Here is a 22,601-nt window from a genome sequence, read left to right as displayed (position 1 = left end):
ATTGGCAAAAGAACCAAAGATGACATGGGGAAAAACTTTTTTACGCAGCGAGTGGTTAGGATCTGGAATGCGCTGCCCGAGAGGGTGGTGGAGGCAGATTCAATCATGGCCTTCAAAAGGGAACTGGATAAGTACTTGAAGGGAAAAAATTTGCAGGGCTACAGGGGAGTGAGACTAGCTGGATTGCTCTTGCAGAGAGCCGGCACGGACTCGATGGGCCAAATGGCCTCCTTCCGTACTGTAACCTTTCTATGATTCTATTGAACCAGAAGAACCAGACAATCTGGTAGTTTCATGGCCACTATTACTGATAATAGTTTTTTAATTCCAGATTTTTTATTTAATTAATTGAATTTAAATTCCCCAGCTGCCATGGCAGGATTTGAACTCATGACTCCAGATTATTAGTCCAGGCCTCTGGATTACTAGTCCAGTAACATAACCACTATGCCACCATACCCATGTGGTAGTACAGTATATATGTGATGATGGTAAAGAAAATATGCAGCAGGGAAGAATTTCCATGTGTTCACATTGCTTTTATGATTAAAGGCTAAACTAGTATATAACTGGTGGTTGTTGCATACAAAAGTGGTGAGCCACAGGTAGAAAACAACTTACTCCTTCTGTGGAAGCTATTAAGTTGTTTGAGATGGAGCCTGGAAGGCATGGGGCTTTTGGAGGTTGTAAGAGAGTGTATAACTCATGAGATGTACCATATTATTCAGACATTCTGTGATTTGCATGGTGTGTTACATCAATTTATATATACACCCCAATTGTGCACTATCACATAAAAGTGCATTCAATGACAGTTTCAAAACACAAAAGAATAACTGTGATTATTTACTTATAATATACTACCTGCTCTCTTCACAGAGCAAGAAGATCCCAATCACCCACAAGTTAAACCTGAAGAGTACCACACACCAAACCACCAATCGGCATCACTCAAACTTGAATCAGCACAGGAGATTTTGATGCTGATGTTGACAAGAAAGGGCAGGTTGAGTACCGGTGATGAAAGGGTACCAGTGGTAAGTTGATGATGGGCCTCCTGGTGCAGTCTATCCTGCCTCTCCCGAGTTGCAATGTGGATGCAGACCTCAGTGGTCTACCTTCGCTAAGAGGCTGCTACAGGACCAGTCCCAGACAGAGGAGTCAGTTATCTCATTGCATGATAGTGGGCGATGATTTGGGTTACGTGGAAGTGTCCAACTCAAAGATCTGCACTGTCATGGAGGAACAGTTGTCTGCACCGCAGTCTGCCATTGCGCACATGACAACAGCAGTGGCACACTGTCAGAGGAGGTTGAATACCGTCACATGCCTCTAAACAAGTGACACATAGGAACATAAGAAATAGGAGCAGAAGTAGGCCACACACCCACCTCGAGTCTGCTCCACCCTTCAACCAGATCATGGCTGATCTTCAACCTCAACTCCACTTTCCTGCCCGATCCTCATGGTGTTGGGTCATAGATCAATAGAAACGAAAATCGAGCTGTTTTTATAACAGACAGCAAGTCTGCCAATTTTTTACCTGGGTGACAAATTGAACATCTACCTCTATATCTATTCTGATAAAAGAGAAAGAAAGTGTCAGTTGTACAAAACAACAGCCACAACTTGCATTTATATAGTGCCTTTAACATAGTAAAACATCCCAAGATGCTTCACAGGAGCGATTATCAAACAAAATTTGACACCGAGCCATATAAGGAGATATTAGGACAGGTCAAAAGCTTGGTCAAAGAGGTAGGTTTTAAGGAGCATCTTAAAGGAGGAGAGAGAGGCGGAGAGGTTTAGGAAGGCAATTCCAGAGCTTAGGGCCGAGACAGCTGAAGGCACGGCCGCCAATGGTGCAGTGATTAAAATTGGGAATGCAAAAGAGGCAAGAATTGGAGGAGCGCAGAGATCTCGGAGGGTTGTAAGGCTGGAGGAGGTTACAGTGATAGGGAGGGGCGAGGCAATGGAGGGATTTGAAAACAAGGATGAGAATTTTAAAATCAAGGTGTTCCTGGACCAGGAGCCAATGTAAGTCAGCGAGTACAGGGGTGATGGGTGAACGGGACTTGGTGTGAGTTAGGATACAGGCTGTGATACAGGTGTTTCGGATGAAGTCAAACAAAGTGGCTGACTCCAGAGATGTCCCCTGCAGATGCATGGAAGGGCCTTGTGGCATTTAAGTTTGAGGGCACTGCTGATCTTTACTGAAAGAGCTAGGTAGTGTATTGCAGATGGTTGAATGCCCCAGCCTCTTTTTTTCCTCCAGCATTGCAGTCCTGCCTGGGCCCCAGTTCAATTATCTCCCCACCCTCTACACTGCTCGCTCTGAAGAATTCACATGGTTTGGATTCCCTGTGTGCAATGCCACAGGAGATCACTCACCTGATGAAGGAGCAAAGCTCCGAAAGCTTGTGATTTCAAATAAAGCTGTTGGACTATAACCTGGTGTTGTACGACTCCTTACATTTGTCCACCCCAGTCCATCACCGGCATCTCCACATCACAGGAGATCGACAGGGATCTAAAATCTCCTGCACATCTTTATTGTACATGCTCTATTTTTTGCATCTTCTTTAGGCTCCCCTTACACCATGCACCATTGCTCAACCATGTGAGTGGGTTGGCAAATTGCTCTCAGGCATCTGTCAATACTGTTCTATAATCAGACACGAAAGAATGCACCAGAGTGGCACAAGTTAACTCACCCTATTAGTTTTATTCCTTCTGCAGAACTGTCTTGTCTGCATCCAATTGCATTTGGGATCAGGGACTCAAACCTACAATAGTGCAGTTTTTTAAATGATTTTGTAGAATTAAAGAAAAATTCTTGTAATAAAGCTTTGTGATTTATTCAAGAAGAAAATTATAAAGAATTGGCATTTATATAGCACTTTACCACATCTTCAGGACATCCTAAAGTGCTTCACTTGAAATCCAGTCACTGTTATGCAGACAAATGCAGCAGCCAATTTGCACAAAGCAAGGTCCAAATGAGACAAACGGCCTGTTAAATTTTTGAGCTGTCACTTGAGAGAGGAATGTTGGCCAGAACATCGTGAGAACTCTCAGCTATTCTTCAAATAGTGTTATGGAATCTTTTATGTCCATGTGAACAAGCAAATGGATCCTCAGTTTAAAATCTCATCAGGAGGACAACACTATGACTATAACTTGCATTTAAATAGCACCTTTAACTTAGAAAAATGTCTCAAGGCACTTCACAGAGGCGTAAAGAAAAAATGGATGCCGGGCCAAAGAAGGATATTAGGAAGGGTAAACAAAGAAGTGGATTTACGGTCTTAAAGGAGGAGAAGGAGATCGAGAGATGGAGGGGTTTAGGGAGAGAATTCCAGAGCATGGGGCATAGGTGGCTGGAGGCTTTGCCGCCAGTGATGAGGTGAAGAGAGGAGGCATGCACAAAAGACCAGAGTCAGAGAAACGCAGAGTTCTGAAGGAGGTTACAGATATAGGAAGGGGCAAAGCCATTTAGGGCTTTAAACACAAGGATGAAAATTATAAATCTGAGGGAGCCAAGGTAGGTCGAAAAAACTCCCTTAGTCCTACACTGAAGTGTCAGCCTGGATTATGTGCTTAAACTCTGGCAAATGGCTTGAGCCCATGACCTTCCAAAATAGCCAACCTGCCACTACTTAATCTTAACTGGGCTAAATGAAACCAATAACTCAAACTGCTTCACGTTTCTGTGCAGCAAGCAATGAGAGAAAGTAAAATCTGATTGGTTCCAGTACAACTGATTTGATTGCTTCCAACAGCCTTCGATCTTGCTTTCCAAATAATCTGATTGGTTGGCAGTGACACCTTCCAATCTCAGTGAAAAAAGCTGATTTTTTGGGGGGAAAACACCAACAAGGGGAAATGAGTTGAAATGCTGGCTGTCAGCTTAAAATGCTATTAGCTGGCATGTATGATATGCCTATAAATTCCTCCCTGTATGCCCAATATGAGTAAACAGTGGATTAATTTTCATTTCTCTAAATTCTAACTCACGCTGGAATCCTGTTTTGCTTTTTTGGACTTGTGGTTGTTTAAATGCACTGTAACAGGCACACAACCGTACAGCCAATTGTATCACATTTTCAGTAATGCACAGGCTCTCTTTAATGTGATAAGCAACCACTTACGCCATTATTTAATACATGAAGGGGTAGAGTTTCCAATTTGGGGGCACTCGGCAAATTGGGCGCAAATTGTGTGTGAAATTGCACTGGTTTGGTTACAGTTCAAGTTTCCGCAAAAATGCATCTGCATAATCACAAAGTAAAATCTTCCATGAACCAGCGCAGTCAGTCAGCGTAATAAAACATAACCGTTTATTTTTTTTCTTTTGCATTAAAAAATATTCATTGATGTATTTAGGAGTAGTAACCTGGTGCATTTTATTAATACAGCTGAAAATGGATTTATCACAAAAAATCAGCATTTTTAATGAGTGTCTAGTCCTCCCACTTGTGAGTAACCCGATTTTAAACCACTGAAAATGACACAGAAAAACTATACTGAACCATTTATTAGTTTCATTGGTGTACACTAGTCAGTTTATTAGTAAATTAAATATTTTCTAATATGTAAAAACATTTAAAACGTGCCTACTAGTGCCGGTATGCCTAAGAAAACGAATTTAATTTGAAGACCCTTCCCAAATGGCCGCAAACGGGCGCAATCGGTGGAAATTTGCCATCCTCGTTATTTCACTCTGGGGGCGTGGCCAGTTTTGTGGGCGGGGCCGGCTTCGCGTGCAATGATTTTTGAACCAGAGTTGAAATTCGTGGAAACTCGATTTACGCTTGACGTAAATTACTCTTGATTTTCCCTGATTTTCCTCGTTCTTTTGTGCTGGTTCTGGTGGATTGCGCTGATTAAACTCTACCCCATGGGCTTTAAGTCCAGCAGTTGCTGGAGTGAGCTTGTGGGAACTGGAGCTTAAGTGACAAATAAATGTTTACGTTTCATATGAAGGAGTTGAACAGAGAACAGTAAAGGTAGCTATAAAAACATGAAATCATGGTGAGTGCAACAATATTTTCACCCCCTTTTGTTGCTGTCTAGATTTTCAAGAGCAATTCTACTTTTAAAGAGTGAATTTTTAAATTTCTGAGGGATGATGAAAATAACTCAAATTTCTTATCATGCAGTTACAGGAGATGATGGGCAGGCAATGCCCTCCCCATCCACCCCCAATAACAAGTGAGCAAAACAGGGGTAGGAAGAAATAAAATAACTGAGAATGTCTGTGAAGTACCACGCACTCAGTGAATACGGGATGAAGTCTGAAAACAATGATCTAACCTGAAGGAAATCATAAAAGCAAACAATGAATATCAATCTGCGACATAAATATTTGTATAGCTTTTCAGGCGATGTGTTTATGCAGAAGGAAATAAGTGAAGCATTTCTATAAGAGCAGAAGGGAATTCCGTATTACAGATTAAGATGAAGTGGGATCGAATCCTATATGAGGAGAGCTCAAAAACTCAGAGCTGACTCAGGGTTTGATTCTGAAATCTGGAATCAAAGCAAGAGCTAGCAATGATGTCTTACACTATTATATCTTGGAAGTGCATGATAATGCTTCACTGTGCATGGTGTCAAAGGTGCTTTTGCTGCATGCATATATTATCAGTGTAAAATACATAACCTTTTTTCAGGTAAAGCTGGCATGCAGTTCTTGTCAGTAGAGGCAGACAGACAGAAGAACCAGCCACGCTACAGAGCTTACCCTCGTGAGATGGCTATAATGGAGATTATAGGCCTAAAGACCTTAGAAGACATGGAGAATGGCGAAGCGGAAGATGTTCCAAGTCAAGGTTAGTATTAGAATGCCTACTTTGTGCAACATTGCCAATAAGTGAAACATTATCTGGGGCACAGACATTCATTCCAGAGTACAGCATGTCCTGTGAGTACAGCCACAATAAGGATTACTGAGGCCACGTACTCAAAATGTCACATATTTCCTTTTTAGGCTTGAGCCAGTCCCTCCCAGCAAACTCCTACAGCACAACACGGTGTCAACACCACTTCAAGAAGTGCCAATTGAGAGATGTACGCAAACTAGAAAGTCAAACGTCAGGGATACAAAAGGGAACATAGGGTGAGGCACGGAACATAAATGAGAAAGGTCATGTTGGCTACAAAACATCAAATGTTTGTAGGGCAGAGGTTCAGTTTGATTAGTGGCTGTGCTGCACTGCCTCAGGATTCAGATTACGCTGGGCCTGCTTACAAAAGTGAATGCTGCATTGGCACTAGATTTTTACAAGGGTTTTGTCTCCATGGAAAAAACCCTGCAAAGTTTAGGGGCTGTTTAATGGAATCCACTACACAGATTTGCTCAGTCACGAAGGAACAGTTACCTGCACAGCTGTCGACCATAGAGCATGGAACGCTATAGATGGTATATGCAGCAAAGGTCCCATTAATCCAGGCCATTGACAAAGTATGAGTAACTCTAACATGAATGATTACACAGCTGCTATGGAGATGGGTCCAAACTCCAGGAAGCATTCACTGTTGGTTTCCAGCCTCTCCAGGAACACATAGAGGCAGGAGAAAAGTTTTTCAAGACCGCATGGAAGGCAAGTGATCTATGGCTCACACAGATCATGGCCTCCCTAAGGAATTGATCTTGAGCAGTGGCATGGATTTAGTCTCCTAGTTACAGACAGTTGGCTCCTAAACCAATGCTACACCTAGGCCTCTACACATGTGACATTGGATGTACCCCTCCCCCAGAAACTCCAGGCCCTATCAACTGGAACTACACAAGGATTTGCTGCCATAGGTGTAGGACCCTATTGGTCAGTGGCAATCCAAATTCCATCAAGAATTCAGTTAAGATTAGTTCACAGGATAGGTCATTCGGTACAAATGCATGTGGTATAATGAGCCAGCACTGTGATACATTACATAAATGTAAGGAATCTTACAACACATTGATTGCATGCTCTATTACATGATTTAAAACATTCGACTTCCTTAATAATTTGAGTCACTCTTTTTATTGTGCTTATCAGGAAGGCAAGCAATATTACTAGGTATGGAAAGGCTAAATATACAGATGTATGGGCAACAGAAGTATGATGAAGAAAATGGGTTCTGCTATTGTTTATGTGAAATTTGGATTGTCTTGGAGAATTTTCAGTATTGTGACCAATGTGTTATAGGGGGCCTTGATGTAGTGGGAATCTTAATGTTGTTGATGTAATTTGTATTGTGGTGGGGAATATTTTCAATTGAAGATGATGACAACTAGAGCCTGACACTGCAGTCTTCCTCTCTTTATTGGTTGTTTTACTGATGTTGCTTCCAGTACAGCATCCAGTGTCCTCTCCTGTTTCGTGCTGACCCTCAACGACTTTCAGGGCAAGGCCTGTTGATCAATTGTGTAACAGGCAGCCCATCACTACAGTTTCAGACCCTGTCTGGCTCATGTGTTGTTCTCCCTGAGTGATCCAAATATCTGAAGGGTTGCATCAGTATCCCAAATGTCTGCTCATTTGCAATTGTTGTCCACCACATATGCCTCATTATACTTGTTCTCCTTTGGGGTACAAATGTCATTAACCAGGGCTGTAATAGGTAACCAAGTCTCCCAACAGCCTCTTTTCATCTTCAAACAATTGGGCATCTAAGGTTGTTGCAGTATGCACTTCCTAAGAAGCTTCTATTAACATGCATGGTCTTCTGCAGATGGTTGTCTACCACCTGAACAATGACAGAATAGAATCCCTTCCTGTACAGGTTGGTCATGGCACCTGTGGAAAGGCACATGAATCTGAGTGGATATCAATTAAGGACAGGATCGGATTCAGCTATAATGCCCCCCAATTTAAAACAGCGTGCCAACATCCATGGTCAAGTTTTGCACATCAAATAATTGCCGTTTGGACATAGCACCAGTGGGCAACTGGCACACCTGGAGCTGTATCCCAGAAAGGAGTTAATATCTTCAGGGAAGGAGAGAAGAAAATTGAAAAAATGTAAAGGCAGGTCTGTCTGTAGGCTATCTGAGATTTAAAACATTGTACTGCAAATGGTGTGAAGGAATCATGAAGTGTGAGAGTACCTCTTTGATGCGGTCTCACACCCAAAGCTAAATCCGGAACTCGTGTTGGTTTGAATACAGTTGTCACTGTGATTCGGAAATCATTTTGAAATGATGCAATAAGTCCTATTATACCCCACTTATCGATTTCACACTGGCCATTGTGTAGGCGCTACGTGGACTCCTAAGCACCAAAAATGGCATCCAAGATGCGTGCGCACACTTCTGGCGTGACGTGCGCAGGACATCATATTGGTAAAGGCGTTTGAAGACGCGTACTTAACGATCGCTGGCAGCATGTAAAGTAGGGAGATTATGCGGTAGGTCACTGTGCGATTTTAGAACTCCACGCTCCAACCAACACACTGTCTTAACCTCGCACAGCTGAACCGGTCTTAAACGGCGTGGAAAATCCCCCACCAGCACTATTTAAAGGGATCATGCAGGAGTTACAGATCCATTGCTGGATTATTGCTTCAGGCTGCTAATGCATTTGTACCTGTTCTTGGAGGTCTCCTATACTTGAATATAAGGACGAGGGGATAAAGCCTAAAAATTAGAGCCAGGACTTTCAGGGGTGCAGTTAAGAAATGCTTCTACATTCAAAGGGTGGTAGAAGTTTGGAACTCTCTTCCGCAAACGGCAGTTGCTGCTAGCTCCATTGTTAATTTTAAATCTGAGATTGATAGATTTTTTTTGTTAACCAAAGGTATTAAGCGATATGGGGCTAAGGCGGGCACATGGAGTTAGGTCACAGATCAGCCATGATCTCATTGAATGGCCGTACATGCTCGAGGGGCTAAATGACCTACTCCTGTTCCTATGTTCCTATAATAAAGTTTTAATACTCTACAGAGAGTGGGCTGGCTAGCTGACAGGCAACAGCAAGGGCACTGGCAGAGTAGCAGGGGTAGGACAGGAATGCTGTCATCCTGAGAGAGGACAGCAAGTTCATGTTCCATGGAGCCACTGCCTCCTGGTATGCGCCACCTTCTCCTGCAAGAAAGCAGGACGTGTGTCAGTGAGTGTCCTGCAAGATGTTTGGGTGATGTGGCTATCATGTTTGAATAGCTGCCAATGTGTGTGACCTGGGAATTGTGGGTGTGCGGCTTGCAACAGCGGTAATGTATGAGGGTGAGATGAAGCATCTGATTGGAAGAGTTGAGTATTGATTGAAAGAGTTTGTTGGTATGTGGATGATGGGAGGGGTGTAGTGCGTGGAGCAGTGGATGTGACTAGTGGTGTAGTTGGTAGGATATGCCACTTGACAATTGAACTCACACACCTTGACCACTCGTGTCAAATCATTGCACTTCTTCCTGCACTGCATCCATGTTCATGGTACTGTGCTCCTAGCATTGACCTCATCCCCTGCTGCCTCCCACAGTCTCTTGAGCGTATGTCTGGAGGGCCTGTTGCCCCCCCCCCCCCCCCGGATATAGGATTCCCCTCCTTCTGTCCACCTCTTGCACCAAGGCCTCTAGCGCATCATCAGAGAACCTTGGTGCACGCTCTCTCACAGACCCGGTACAAACTCAGATCGGCAGATTGGCGGGGTCGAGCATGCAGATTGGAGGATGTGGGATGTAGTTGTAAGCAACCTTTATGCAATGTTTTGAAAGAACTCAACAGTTTGTAAACATAAGGACAGGACCTGCATCTGTGATTTACGTGTGCGATTTCTGATCTCTGTTCAGACCCGTATCTTATATTTTGAAAATATCAGAGTCCCGCAAACTTTGAGCAGCCAAGTTGTTGCTCATTAAAAATTCCAGAGTTCCCATCATCACCATGCTTCACTATATTGCAGCACAGATTCACTTCACAATTGACTTCCACCACTTCCTGCAGCCCCAGTGCACCTCCCTTTTAAGAGGTGCAGGCTGCCTTTAAGTGGTGTTAGCCTCTTGCGATATCTGGGCACCCTGCTAGTGAGCAGCCACTCAACAGCGCAGATAGTGCTGGCTGTACGCTGCAATCATATAAACCGGGTTAATCGCAGGTTAATCTCTCCCCCCTCTCTCTCTCTTCCCCCCCCCCTCCCCCCCCCCCCCACCCCCCGCAGCAATCATGTAACCCGTGCATGGGTTAATCGCGGACCACAATCCCAGCGGTCGTTTTCGGGGGTTAACCAATTTAAAGCCAAAGACTTCTATTTACATCGAGTTACTTCAAAACTACAGCACAGATACAGGCCATTCGGCCCAACTGGTCTATGCCGGTGTTTATGCCCCACACAAGTCTACTTCCTCCCTACTTCATCTAACCCTATCAGGATACCCTTCTATTCCTTTCTCCCTCATGTGCTTATCTAGCTTCCTCTTAAACGCATCTGTGTTATTTGCCTAAACCACTCCTTGTGGTATCGCGTCCCACATTCTTTAAACTCTTTGGGTAAAGAAGTTTCTCCTGAATTCCTTATTGGATTGACCAGCGACTATTCTATATTTATGACCTCTAGCTTTAGACTCCCCCACAAGTGGAAACATTTTCTTTACATCTACCCTATCAAACCCTATTATCTTAAAAACCTCTTTGAGGTCACCCCTCAGCCATCTTTTTTCTAGGGAAAAGAGCCCCAGCCTGTTCAGCCTTTCCTGATAAGTAAGATATTTGCTCTGGTTTAATTCAGTGAATCACTAGGCAAAGCATGTACTCGTCTGACTTTGCTGGTACTGTTCCAGACAGGAAGTTCACAGCATTCATTAACACCAGCAACCTCTCAGATGTAAGTTGTGGTTGATTCTATAAATTCTGGAAGAAGCTTCTCACGCTTACTGATTCCCTGTTCTTGTGAAGTGGAGTGGATAAACCAGAGATTTTAGTAAATATCAAATTCTGATGTCAGATGAATAATTTGATATAAATGGCACCAGGTTTAATGATGCATTAAATTGAAAATGCCAAAATTGTTAATTATCAATAACTGCATTAACATCAAGTCTAATATTGACATGGGTATTAATTTTACTGCTCTGTATGTGTCTAACTTTCCTTCATATTGGGATGCGCTATGCATGTTCTAATTTATATCGACTGCTATACTTGTGAAGTAAACATATTATTTAGTATGTAGCATGCAAAAATTGACTTTCCAAAATGATTATATCAATTGATAATCATTGTGAATTTTTAAGTGATGCACCATTCTTAAATTATACCAAATCTGTAATGGCCATCATACAAATAAAATAACCACCACTTCAGGCACACATAAGAGGGACCTGTATCTATCCACCTGACCATGGAAGCTCATAAAGCTATAGCAATGCAGTCAACTATCGATACAGTGGGCGATCACAGCAGTACATTCAAATACAACTACTATTCATCACAGCAAACCCTCGGGGTTATTAGTAAGATATGCTTCATGCCACATTGTATCATAGACTCTGTAAAAAGCAAAATATTGCACATGCTGGGAACTTGAAACAAAAAAAAAGCTGGAAACACAGAGGATGAATCAGCATCTGTGGAGAAGACAGATTGTCTATGTTTAGAATACATATTGTTCTTCAGAACTGAAAGATAAGAGACAGACATATTAATGTGATCAGAAAAAAAGGGGGAAATATATATACATGAAAAACAAACAAACGCAGAGAGGTAATATACACTGCTGTGTGTGATCTACACCGTGAACGCATGTATAATGTATGAGAACATGCTGTAACTGAAGAACAATTGTAATAAAATAAATATGTAATGTACTGGAACAAAAATATGGCCAAAGTTTAAATCAGAATTTTCTGCAGGAAAATGATGTTGGTTATTCTCCATAACATATTTCTTCTCTTATTATAGCAGTCAGGATAATAATGAGTTTTAGTCTCAATTAATAACATGGATGTGAAATTAATAATCTGAAATAAATGAAAGGTACTGACTTTTTAAAAACTCTTCCAATTTTTGCAGTCGTGTGTAATTAAATAAGCTCTTTCACTTGCAGAACCATTCATTGTGAGTGAATAATGGTCTCATTCCCACCAGGGGATTGTCATTGTAGGTTCCCAGGCCCCAGAATGCATAACACTACATCAGGTAACTCAAGACTCCGAAAATATTTCAATTGAATTAGCAGAATAAAACTGCTCTTTACAATAATGTAGAGCTCAATCTCCTTACAAAATTGTCCTCTAAAGATCAAAGAAAGGAAAGTAAATACTACACTGTCATTGGAAAACACAGTCAGGAGAGAAATAACTTTCAACATGAATCTATAGCTCTTCTCCTGAAGTGGAGATGCCGGTGATGGACTGGGGTTGACAAATGTAAGGAACCTTACAACACCAGGTTATAGTCCAACTGTTTTATTTGAAAATCACAAGCTTTCGGAGGCTTTCTCCTTCGTCAGGTGAGCAAGTGTGGGATTCCATGGAAGGTTACCGCATTTATAGTCAGAGAACAATACCTGGTGATTACAGATAATCTTTCCAACTGCCCGTTGTCAAGGCAATTGTGTTAAAAACAGACAACTTTTTTTCACTGGTGGGGTTACGTCTAGCGTGACATGAAAAAAAGTTATCTGTTTTTAACACAACGGGTCATTCTCTGTCTTCTCTTCCTTTCGGATGTTTCTCTCTCTCTCTGTCTGTCTTTTGTTATGGCCGTTTGTGTTTTCGGTGGTCCTATAGGTAGCATCACTCTGTCTGAACACTTTGATTGCCTTGACAACGGGCAGTTGGAAAGATTATCTGTAATCACCAGGTATTGTTCTCTGACTATAAATGCGGTAACCTTCCATGGAATCCCACACTTGCTCACCTGACGAAGGAGAAAGCCTCTGAAAGCTTGTGATTTTCAAATAAAACAGTTGGACTATAACCTGGTGTTGTAAGATTCCTTACATTTGTCTTCTCCTGAAGAAAGTGCAGATCTATGTTAAATCTCCAGCATTTTTAATTTCACACCATGATTACTGCGTTGATTATTTTTTTTCCTATTATTTATTTAATTCTTTAAATATACAAAAAATCCAGCAAATAACATAAAACCAATTCAACACATTCTTAGCTTTCCAAGAACCCACAAAATCACCATCAACAATTAAAACTATTCCCGAAACTTGCAGGTAACAAACCCCATTCACAAAACACAGATCCCCATCTTCTGTAAAATCCCTCCTGGTATCCCTGATAATTTTCCATTTTGAAACAAGACCACAAGTTAGTATTTTTCCTCTTTCTTGCACTATTGTACCCAGTGATTTTTTTTAAAAGATCTGAAATTTAATAGCATTTTCAATAATCACTTTCTCATAGCATAGCCCCAACTTCTGCCTATGACCCCCAATATACATTTACTAGCCGCTAAAAGGCCCAAGAGAACCAATCTGTTATTTTCAGCCCTGTCAACATGGCAACTCTCCAAATAAATACACAAAAGACTCTTCTGGATTTTAATATAAATTACCTTTCCCACATATTTGAGAACTTCCCTGTGATACAGCAGAACATGAAAACAATCCCACAGCAGATGTACAAAGTACTCCACTGAATACAATGTATTTCACCATTTCTACATTCCAACACCTTGAGAAGTTCAAAATAGTCATTCTTTTCAATCTGTTTGGAAAAATCTTTTGCTTTATATGCTGTTATACAATTGGCTACCCTGACTACAAAATTCTGGCCAAGATCCGCCCATCAGGCTGGATGCAAGTGTCCTGATCTAGTCTACACTGACCAAACGGGCTTGATATGGAGGTCACCACTCGGAACAACATCAGATGCCTATTCAACATTGTGCACCACTACAACAGCATCAACATTCCTGCCCCAATGATCTCTCCAGAAACAGAAAGGCTCTGAACCAAGTGAAATGGAGATTCCTTTTTGCTGTACCCAGACAAATGACCTTTGTGGCACTTCTAAAAAGTGGATTGGACTCCCATATTCCAGCCCTACATTCAACGTGTGAACGACTGGCCTCCCATCCTCAACGCTCCCCCTTCAGAGGTGGACCAGACAAAGGTGTTTCCTGCTCCCACTCCTCTTTGTGCTCATTATATAGCCCCTAGCCACAATCATCAGAATGAGCTTGCATCAACGGAGTAGTAGCTGGAGGACCAGAATACAAAATAAATGAACTCATGAATGTAAAGGGGTGATTCTCAGTTTTAACAAGGGACCGATTGTTTTGGGATGAGGTGAAGCTGAACACTTAAAGAAACCTGCATGATAAAAACTCTAAGATATGCACACCTCAAACTTTACTTTTGGGCCTATATTACAAGGTTCTAAAAATATATATGTAAGGAATAAGATATATATATATAGATATAAATTGCACATATACTTTACAAAACTGTTGTAACAACTTGGCACCTCAATGGAATGTTAAAGGAGTTAACAGAAGCAATAAAAGTACATTATGCATAAGATTTCTAAGAAGGCAATTAGACACCCATCTGCTGTTCCCAGGTCACTATGCCAATAACTTTACAATGCTGCCTTAGCCAATCACAGGATCAAGATCTCTTTGAATATAATCTAACTATCATTTTCTGTCACCCTGAGTACCAAAGGGCTCAGTAAAATAGCTACAACAGGAAGTATATGATGGTGATTGTGGTTAGAGCTGGTCAAAGTACTTTAAGTTCTAAGGTGTTAAATTGAGAGATTTGGATCTAAAAGATGCAGCTAAAGCTTTTTAAGTATTTTATTTTTCAACTATCAGGTTAGCATGAGCTAGAGTATTACTGAGTCATTTGCACATTATGTAGTCACCACTGTTGATTTACCATTTGGAGAATATCCAAAGTCTATCAGCTAAAATCTCTTAACACTGTGGCCTGGTTACCAATGCAGACTGTACAGGGTAAATTTTAACATACCAGCGGGATTGCAGCAGCAGGGTCAATGCACGAGTGGAAAACCGGGAAAATTTTTTCGTGCGTTTTCTCGAGCGATCGCGACTCAATTGAAGGCCCTTAATGTGACTTCTGGGTTTTGCGTCTCCATGCTGCGCAGCGAGCATACTGTGCACCTGAATGATGTGCCAGGACCTCAATTATTTAAAGGGAAATTGCAACCATGGGTTTTGAGGGAGGATGGAAAAATCCACAAACATGGAGCAGCAGAGGACGAGGCCAACACCCCAGTTCAGTGACTCTTTGCTGGAGTTGCTGTTAGCTGGTGTGAGGAGCAGGTAGGAAACATTATACCAGGCTGACAGGAGGAAACGTCCTGCCTCTGCCACCAAGAAGGCCTGGCTCGAGGTGGCAGAGGAGGTGAGCAGCAGGAGCACACTCTCAAGGACTTGGATGCAATGCAGGAAACGCTTCAGTGACCTAACCAGGTCAGGAAATGTGAGTACGACGACTGATTCACCAACATCTGTGGTGCACATTACCCCACCTCTTACACTTTGCCCTGCGAAGCCTACTCCATCACATCACTCCTCACACCCACTTAAGGCTCAGTGTCATGTTACCTTCACTTTCTGTGCAGTTCCTCACCTCCCCATTTGTGAACCCACCACTCCCATTCACCCCAATCCTGATGCAATGTGATTAATCTGTCTGATACTCACCCTCTGATGCATCTGTTTCATTGTCAGCCTCACCCAGAGCAATGCATCCATCGGGTTGCCCCGTCACCCTCACTCACACATACGTTTGTTCTTTCTCCACTTGTCGGAGAAGAGAGCGCAAAATGCAAGGGAGAGGAATTGGACTGGAGGGGAGCCACCACAAATTGTGGCCCTGACAGAGGCGAAGGAGGAGGCCTTAGTGCTCAGCTGGACGCAGGAATGCCTGATCGTCAAAGATGCCAAGAATGGCACCCAGCAAACGTCTGGTGACAGAACTTTAACATCCCTCACACACATCATGAATTAATGTTATCAATGACTGACCTGTCGCACACCTCAGGATGCTCATCGCAACTTCACTTCTGCAATGATTCTTAATATTGCTGTATGTTCTCTTCCAAGGCCTTCAAGGATGCTGAAGCAGCAGACGACCTGGACGAGGACGATTCCCCAGAGGAGCTCCATGCCTCTGAGGGTGCACCGTCACATCATAGCGAGCCATGCACCAGCGCAGATATTCACACCTTGGAGGGTCCTATAAGAGTTAGTTGGGTTGTCACCTGGTGATTCGCCACATACAAGTGAGCATGAGCAGACACTGGTGACAGGGGCAGCTACGGAGAGTCCACGTCGGTGGGCGCACTCCTCTCCAAGCCATGCTCAGCTAGACACAGAGGCTGAACCCCGGGGGCCATCCTTGAGAAGGAGAATGATCGAGGTACAGATGCACCTTTGTGATGTACTGGAAAATATGCCACGTACACTCTCCACAATAGCGGAGAGGATGGAGGAGTCCACCTCCAGCATTAGTGGACTGGTGGCGCAAGTAAGTGCGGGAATGTCTGCGATGGAGAGAATGGCAGCCTCCATTGAGCTTCAAGCACGGCTCACAAATGAGTCCATTCAGGCCCTGGCAACGGCCGTGCGGACTCTGGATGCCAACATGTTTGCCGCCTTAAACAGGCAGTCAGATACTTTAGCCGTGGCCTTAGAACATGTCACAGATCTGCTGCAAGCTGTTGTCCAGCAGAGTGCTAGAGGTGATGTGGCCCTAGCCCAGGAGAGGGATGATAGCGAAAGAGGACATGGAAGTGGGGACTTCACTCAAATCGCTCCCACATCTCACCTGTTGCCCCCCCCCCCCCCCCAACCACTACCCGCGATGCTGCCTCCTCTCCCAATGGCCGAGTCTGCGCCTGCGCAGGCGCAGGTGGAGCAGTCTTTGGCGGGGCCCTCATGGGCTCCAAAACCCATAGGGCGTAGGCCGAGAGCATCTCAGCAGTCCAGGGCAGGGACCTGACCAACCTGCCACCACCTCTGCTGAAGCCACAAGGGAAGCACCCCGTAGAAGTAGTAGGAAGAGGAAGGCAAAGGTTTTGTGATCACCAAGGGTATGCACAAGGGTGTCTGACTAAATGTCATGTTTTTCATTTCTCTTTGTTTTTTGCTACATTCACAATAAATGTCATACCTGTCACTATCACTGCCACAGCTTGTCCATTCTTGAGTCCCTTTCATGAAAGCGCCCTTGCATGTGCCTCATCATGAACGGCAAGACTTGATGCCACCCATTGGGCGTGTTTACAATGGGTGTATGTGTGGTTATAGGACTGTTTTGTGCAAACAGGGGTGGGGGGGTTGGTGGTGGTGGTGCTTGTTCCAGGCGGTCTGAGTACTTGACTGTTGTCACTTTGCAGATCTCCTTATGAGAATCTATCAAATATGAGTGACCCCCTGGCATCACGAGCAGCCAGGTGTGCCACTGTTCTGCCAATGGGTTGCCCATCGTCCCCCTCCTCCTTCCTCCTCCTCCTCCTCCTCTTCCTCATCCTCCTCATTTTTTTCAATGTTGATGGCAGATGCAGATGTTTCAGGAGCGCATAGGGCCTCATCCACCGTAACCCTCACTGTTGAGCGATGTTGTGCAGGACGCAACACAGGACTATTATTCTACCCACCCACGGTGGGTACTGAAGGGATTCCCCCAGATCGATCCACACACCTGAAGCGCATCTTGAGCATTCCTATGGATTGTTCAATGACAGTCCTGGTGGTGATGTGACTGTTGTTGTACTGCTGCTGTGCCTCGCTGGTGGGGTATCTCAAAGGTATCATGAGTCATGTCTGCAGGGGGCATCCCTTGTCTCCAAGGAGCCAGCCCTTAAGTCTGTCTTGTGTGTGGAGGAGGGCCGGGATGTTGGATTTGCACAAAATGAAGGAATCATGGCAGCTGCCAGGGAATTTGGCACACACCTGCAGAAACCTCTTTTGGTGGTCACAAACCAGCTGCGCATTGATGGAATGATATCCCTTTCGGTCTATGAGCAGTCCGGGCTCATGCGGGGGTGCTCGGATTGCTACATGTGTGCAATCAATTGCACCCTGTATCCGTGGGAAGCCAGCCAGAGAGTGGAAGCCCACTGCCCTCTCAGTCTAGCTGATGTCGTCAATGGAGAAGTTGACATAGTCGGATGTCCTGGCCAATAAGCTATCTGTGATCTGTCATATACACTTACGTGCAGATGACTGAGAGATCCTGGTGATGTCACCAGTGGCACCCTGGAAGGATCCAGAGGCGAAGAAATTGAAAGCAGTGGTGACTTTAACTGTGACGGGCAATGCGTGGCCACCAGGCCCAGCTGGGGGCATCTCTGCATGGCGGAGCCTGCAGATGTCCGCGACCACCTGGCGACTCAATCTGAGCCTTCATAGACACTGCTCCTCAGAGAGGTCCAGGAAGCTCATCCTCTGTCTCACGTGGGTAGTGCCTTCTGAGACCTCGGCCCCTCCATCGGTCTCCCCTCTGCTCTTCTGCAGGTCCTTGTGGCGCACCTCTGTCTCGTGGAGCTGCAACTCCCAGAACTGCACATGTTCCTGCTGCGAATGGTGATGTGTCCTCCTCAGATGTACTGTAGAATAAATCCATTGCGCCCCCCATCCTGATGTTGTCAGTTTGAGGGGGTCCATAATGTTGGTAAATATGTCTGAACACAAGAATTCTGAGTGTGAACCAAGAAATCTCAGTCTAAGCACAAAGAACTCCCAGCCAAAGGTTTGTCTGAGAGAACTGATTGCCCTGCTGCAAAAACTCACCTTTTCTTCACGTGTGTCAATCACTGGTGTAGAGGTCCAAAATGGATGCCGGCTGCAACTCGCCTCCGTTTCCATGGCGTCTTTCAGAGGCCAGAGGAGACATGTTCAGAAGTAGTTAATATGGCTTGTGCAGTTCAAACCACAAAACTTTAACATCCTTAAGTACTCTAAGTATCTGAATTGGCCCTTTAAATATTGTCCCGCCAGCTTTAAGTGCTGGCAGGACTTCTGGGTTTCAGTAGTGCCCGCGCACCCAGACGCGTCTGGGTCAAACCCAGAAGTCTATGGGTTGGAGCTGGGATGCGGTCCCACTCCCAAAACCGACAATTTTCACTGCCCACCCGCCGTCAACCCACCCGTTCTTCAGGGTTAAAATTTACCCCTACGTGTACAAAAAGTATTTCTTCTTGTCTAACCTAAAGTGAAACTGCTATAACAGAACTTTCTAAATCATTTTACTAGTGTGAACCTATATCGGTTTATGAATTAAACTCTGCAAAGTTAGCATTAACCAGGCTGGCAGTTAAAATGCCCCTCCGATCACGCTGCCTTCCTGCGGGTCCTGATATTAACCTGCTCTTTTTAGCAGGGGAGCAGGACACCCGCCAGAAGTCAGCAGGCTCCTGCTTTAAATATGCAGATTGGGCTCCCTGCCGGGCCAAACCTGTTGGGAAGAGGAGCAGGGCCACATCAGGAAAAGGTAAGTTTCTTATTTTTTTTTGTTTTCTTGTAGGCCAGGAAAAGCAGCAATGTTCCTCTGGGCCCCACAAGGAAACCTTGGTCCTTCCCTGTCCTGGGGTTTCCTCCCACTCTGACTGTCCAACCCCCCCCCCCCCACCTCCCAACCACTTACCTTAATGCAGGGGACCATTCCTTCGGGCCACAGGCAGCAGCCTCCTTCCGCCTGAAATCCTGCTCACGCCCCCCCCGCCCCCCGCAGCCAGCTAGTGCTTCCTGCTAGGTTCAGGCGAGAGACTGACAGCAAGATGAGGCCCACGAGTTAAAATCCCGCTCTCCATTAAAATCACCCTGTAGTGTTTGTTCACTTCACAACAGAAGAACATGAGAGAAGTGAAATTTAATAACAAATTTAACAAAAAACATTCACAAGATATGCAAAAGTAGAATTCAAAAGTATTGCATTGCAACAACTGGACCACAGTGCACAGTCTGCGTTTAGTACAAAGAGCATTTAGTGAATACAATGGGAGCAGTGAAAACAATCCAATAATAATTAAAGCAGAGCTCTGATGTGTCCCACAATTAAATCTGCCACCTAGGAAGGAGCAAAGATCACAAGGAGTGTTCAGATTTTACTACTTTAAAAGAATGTCCTGGTTTTGATCTTGTTGGACTTTGTTTCTTTTTAGATAATGTACAGTATACTCTTGAATAAAATGGCTGTAGTTTGCGATATTTTTCAATGCCATTTCTTTCATCAATTAAAAGTGACTTTCTTTTGTGTGAAGAAACACAAACTGTTGAAACTGCGGATAATAGTGTTTGACGAAAACAGCACCTCATGATCCAGTTAAAGGAGATTTCAAGGGATTTTGTTTGCCCCGTACAGCAAGAGATCAAACCCAATAAACTTGCTCATCTGTACTTGAGGGGGGATAGTATTATTGGGCATAAAAAAAATATACTCTTCATTGTTTGAAATGACCATTTTCAATATTAGCGGACAAACAAACACGTTAGCTCAGGATTTGTTGCTCCAGCAGAATGGGGTTTGCATCTGCCCTCCTCACCCTGACTGAGTTTATTTAGTCATTTCCTTTTGCAAATTTTAGATGGGCACCTACCACAATTCCCACCTCTGATAGGGAGCCCACCTAGGAAAAAGAGAAAATGGCCATGTGTGGCAGCAGCCTTTGGGGCTTTCCATACTTTAAAACATTTTTTTTAGAACAATCCCGCCTTGGACTATGCAATCAATCGCTAACCAATTGCATAGACTAAGGTGACCATTTAACTTTTAAAAGTCACACCCTCCACCCCTTTAGCAATCATGGATACCAGGAACACACAGTCATTTCTATGGCCTAGACTTCCTAGAGTGAAAATTATGGGAAATATGTAGAATGATGAATTCCTGTCATTTTCATGTCATTAGAATATCTCCATTATATTAGGCTGCATGTATTCTATGTCCCCATCACCTCCAGCAGAAAAACCCAGAAGTAATGAGCTGAGCGGAAACCCAGTGCAGCAGCTTCAGAAGAATTTTCCACCCAGATCCCCTGGTGTTACATCACAATAACTTCATCAGAAAATCAATTTCAAAATTTGCAGATGACACAAAACTTAGAAGGGTAGTAAACAGTGAGGAGGATAGTGATAGACTTCAAGAGGATATAGACAGGCTGGTGGCATGGGCGGACACATGGCAGATGAAGTTTAACACAGAAAAATGCGAAGTGATACATTCGGTAGGAAGAACGAAGAGAGGCAATATAAACTAATGGGCACAACTCTAAAAGGGGTACAGGAACAGAGAGATCTGGGGGTACATGTCACAAATCATTGAAGGTGGCAGGGCAGGTTGAGAAAGCGGTTAAAAAAGCATACGGGATCCTGGGCTTTATAAATAGAGGCATAGAGTACAAAAGTATGGAAGTTATGATGAACCTTTATAAAACACTGGTTCAGCCACAACTGGAGTATTGTGTCCAGTTCTGGGCACCGCACTTCAGGAAAGATGTGAAGGTCTTAGCGAGGGTGCAGAAGAGATTTACTAGAATGATTCCAGGGATGAGGGACTTTAGTTACATGGATAGACTGGAGAAGCTGGGGTTGTTCTCCTTGGAACAGAAATGGTTGCAAGGAGATTTGATAGAGGTATTCAAAATCATGAAGGGTCTAGACAGAGTTGGCGGAAGGGTCAAGAACCAGAGGACATAGATTTACGGTGATTGGCAAAAGAACCAAAGGTGACATGAGGAAAACTTTTTTACACAGCGAGTGGTTATGATCTGGAATGCACTGCCTTAGGGAGTGGTGGAGGCAGATTCTATCATGGCCTTCAAAAGTTAACTGGATAAATACTTGAAAGGAGAAAATTTGCAGGGATACAGGGGTAGGGCGGGGGAGTGGGACTAGCTGGATTACTCTTGCATAGAGCCGGCGCGGACTTGATGGGCCGAATGGCCTCCTTCCATGCTGTAACCTTTCTATGATTCTATGAAATCTTCCCTAAATTTATTTGCATATTATTCCTTTTTGTGCTATTTTTAACTAAGCTGTTACCACATTTAAAATAAACGGGTCAACGCATGCATTAAAATAGCAGACAGAGGAATGTCGTACAAACTCATTAAATGTTTGTCCATTACTGTAAGTAACAATAATTTCTACATTTATATTGTTGCAATCCCCTCCCCGTTGAAATTTGCATGTGGAGCATTGCATGCTCATATCATTTTAAAGGAAAAAAAGCTTGAGAATGCCCCAATGGTTCAGTGCTGAATAGCACCATGTAGTGAGCCATACAGAACAGGAGAATTCTGGATTCTATCCCCTGTCTGTACTTCAGTCGGTGGGCTACCACAGCCTAGATTTTCTCATGCGAATTAAGGCATAAATCGTGTGGCTAGTATCGGGAAATGGATAGAAGTCCTGCCTTGCCTGAAATGTGCTCACTTTGTGTCGCAATGCACACTCCAGTGGGTGGGAGCAGCGGTATTGGAAATGCTCACTTCAAACCAGAACATTCTTCATTTTAACATTAGTTTACAGGAGCGTCCGTCCTGACACCAGATACAAAGAATGCTCATTTGAAATAGGCATCCTGGGTTGCTAGGCGCTGGTAAGTATATTGAAGGTCATGGGAAGGACACCGTTATACTAAGGGAAATGTACTTTAATAATTTCTTAACCGTTTTCTTCATTTTTTGGGGTT

The 22,601-nt window shown here is 43.7% G+C and overlaps 1 long non-coding RNA gene across 2 annotated transcripts in view; it reads left to right on the top strand.

Moving 5' to 3' along the window:
* LOC137327277 (uncharacterized) overlaps nucleotides 1-22,601 on the top strand; it is a 76,922-nt gene that overhangs the window by 15,265 nt on the left and 39,056 nt on the right. For both annotated transcript variants that reach the window (XR_010964414.1, XR_010964415.1), the window contains exons 2-3: nucleotides 880-1,037; nucleotides 5,676-5,834. This is a non-coding gene — a long non-coding RNA (uncharacterized lncRNA). The remainder of the gene's footprint in view (nucleotides 1-879; nucleotides 1,038-5,675; nucleotides 5,835-22,601) is intronic.

The sequence above is a fragment of the Heptranchias perlo genome, chromosome 11 (genome assembly GCF_035084215.1).
Source record: "Heptranchias perlo isolate sHepPer1 chromosome 11, sHepPer1.hap1, whole genome shotgun sequence".
In the NCBI taxonomy this organism is placed as follows: domain Eukaryota; kingdom Metazoa; phylum Chordata; class Chondrichthyes; order Hexanchiformes; family Hexanchidae; genus Heptranchias; species Heptranchias perlo.
Note: the sequence above shows the minus strand (reverse complement) of the source record. Positions and strands in the feature narration are given on the sequence as shown.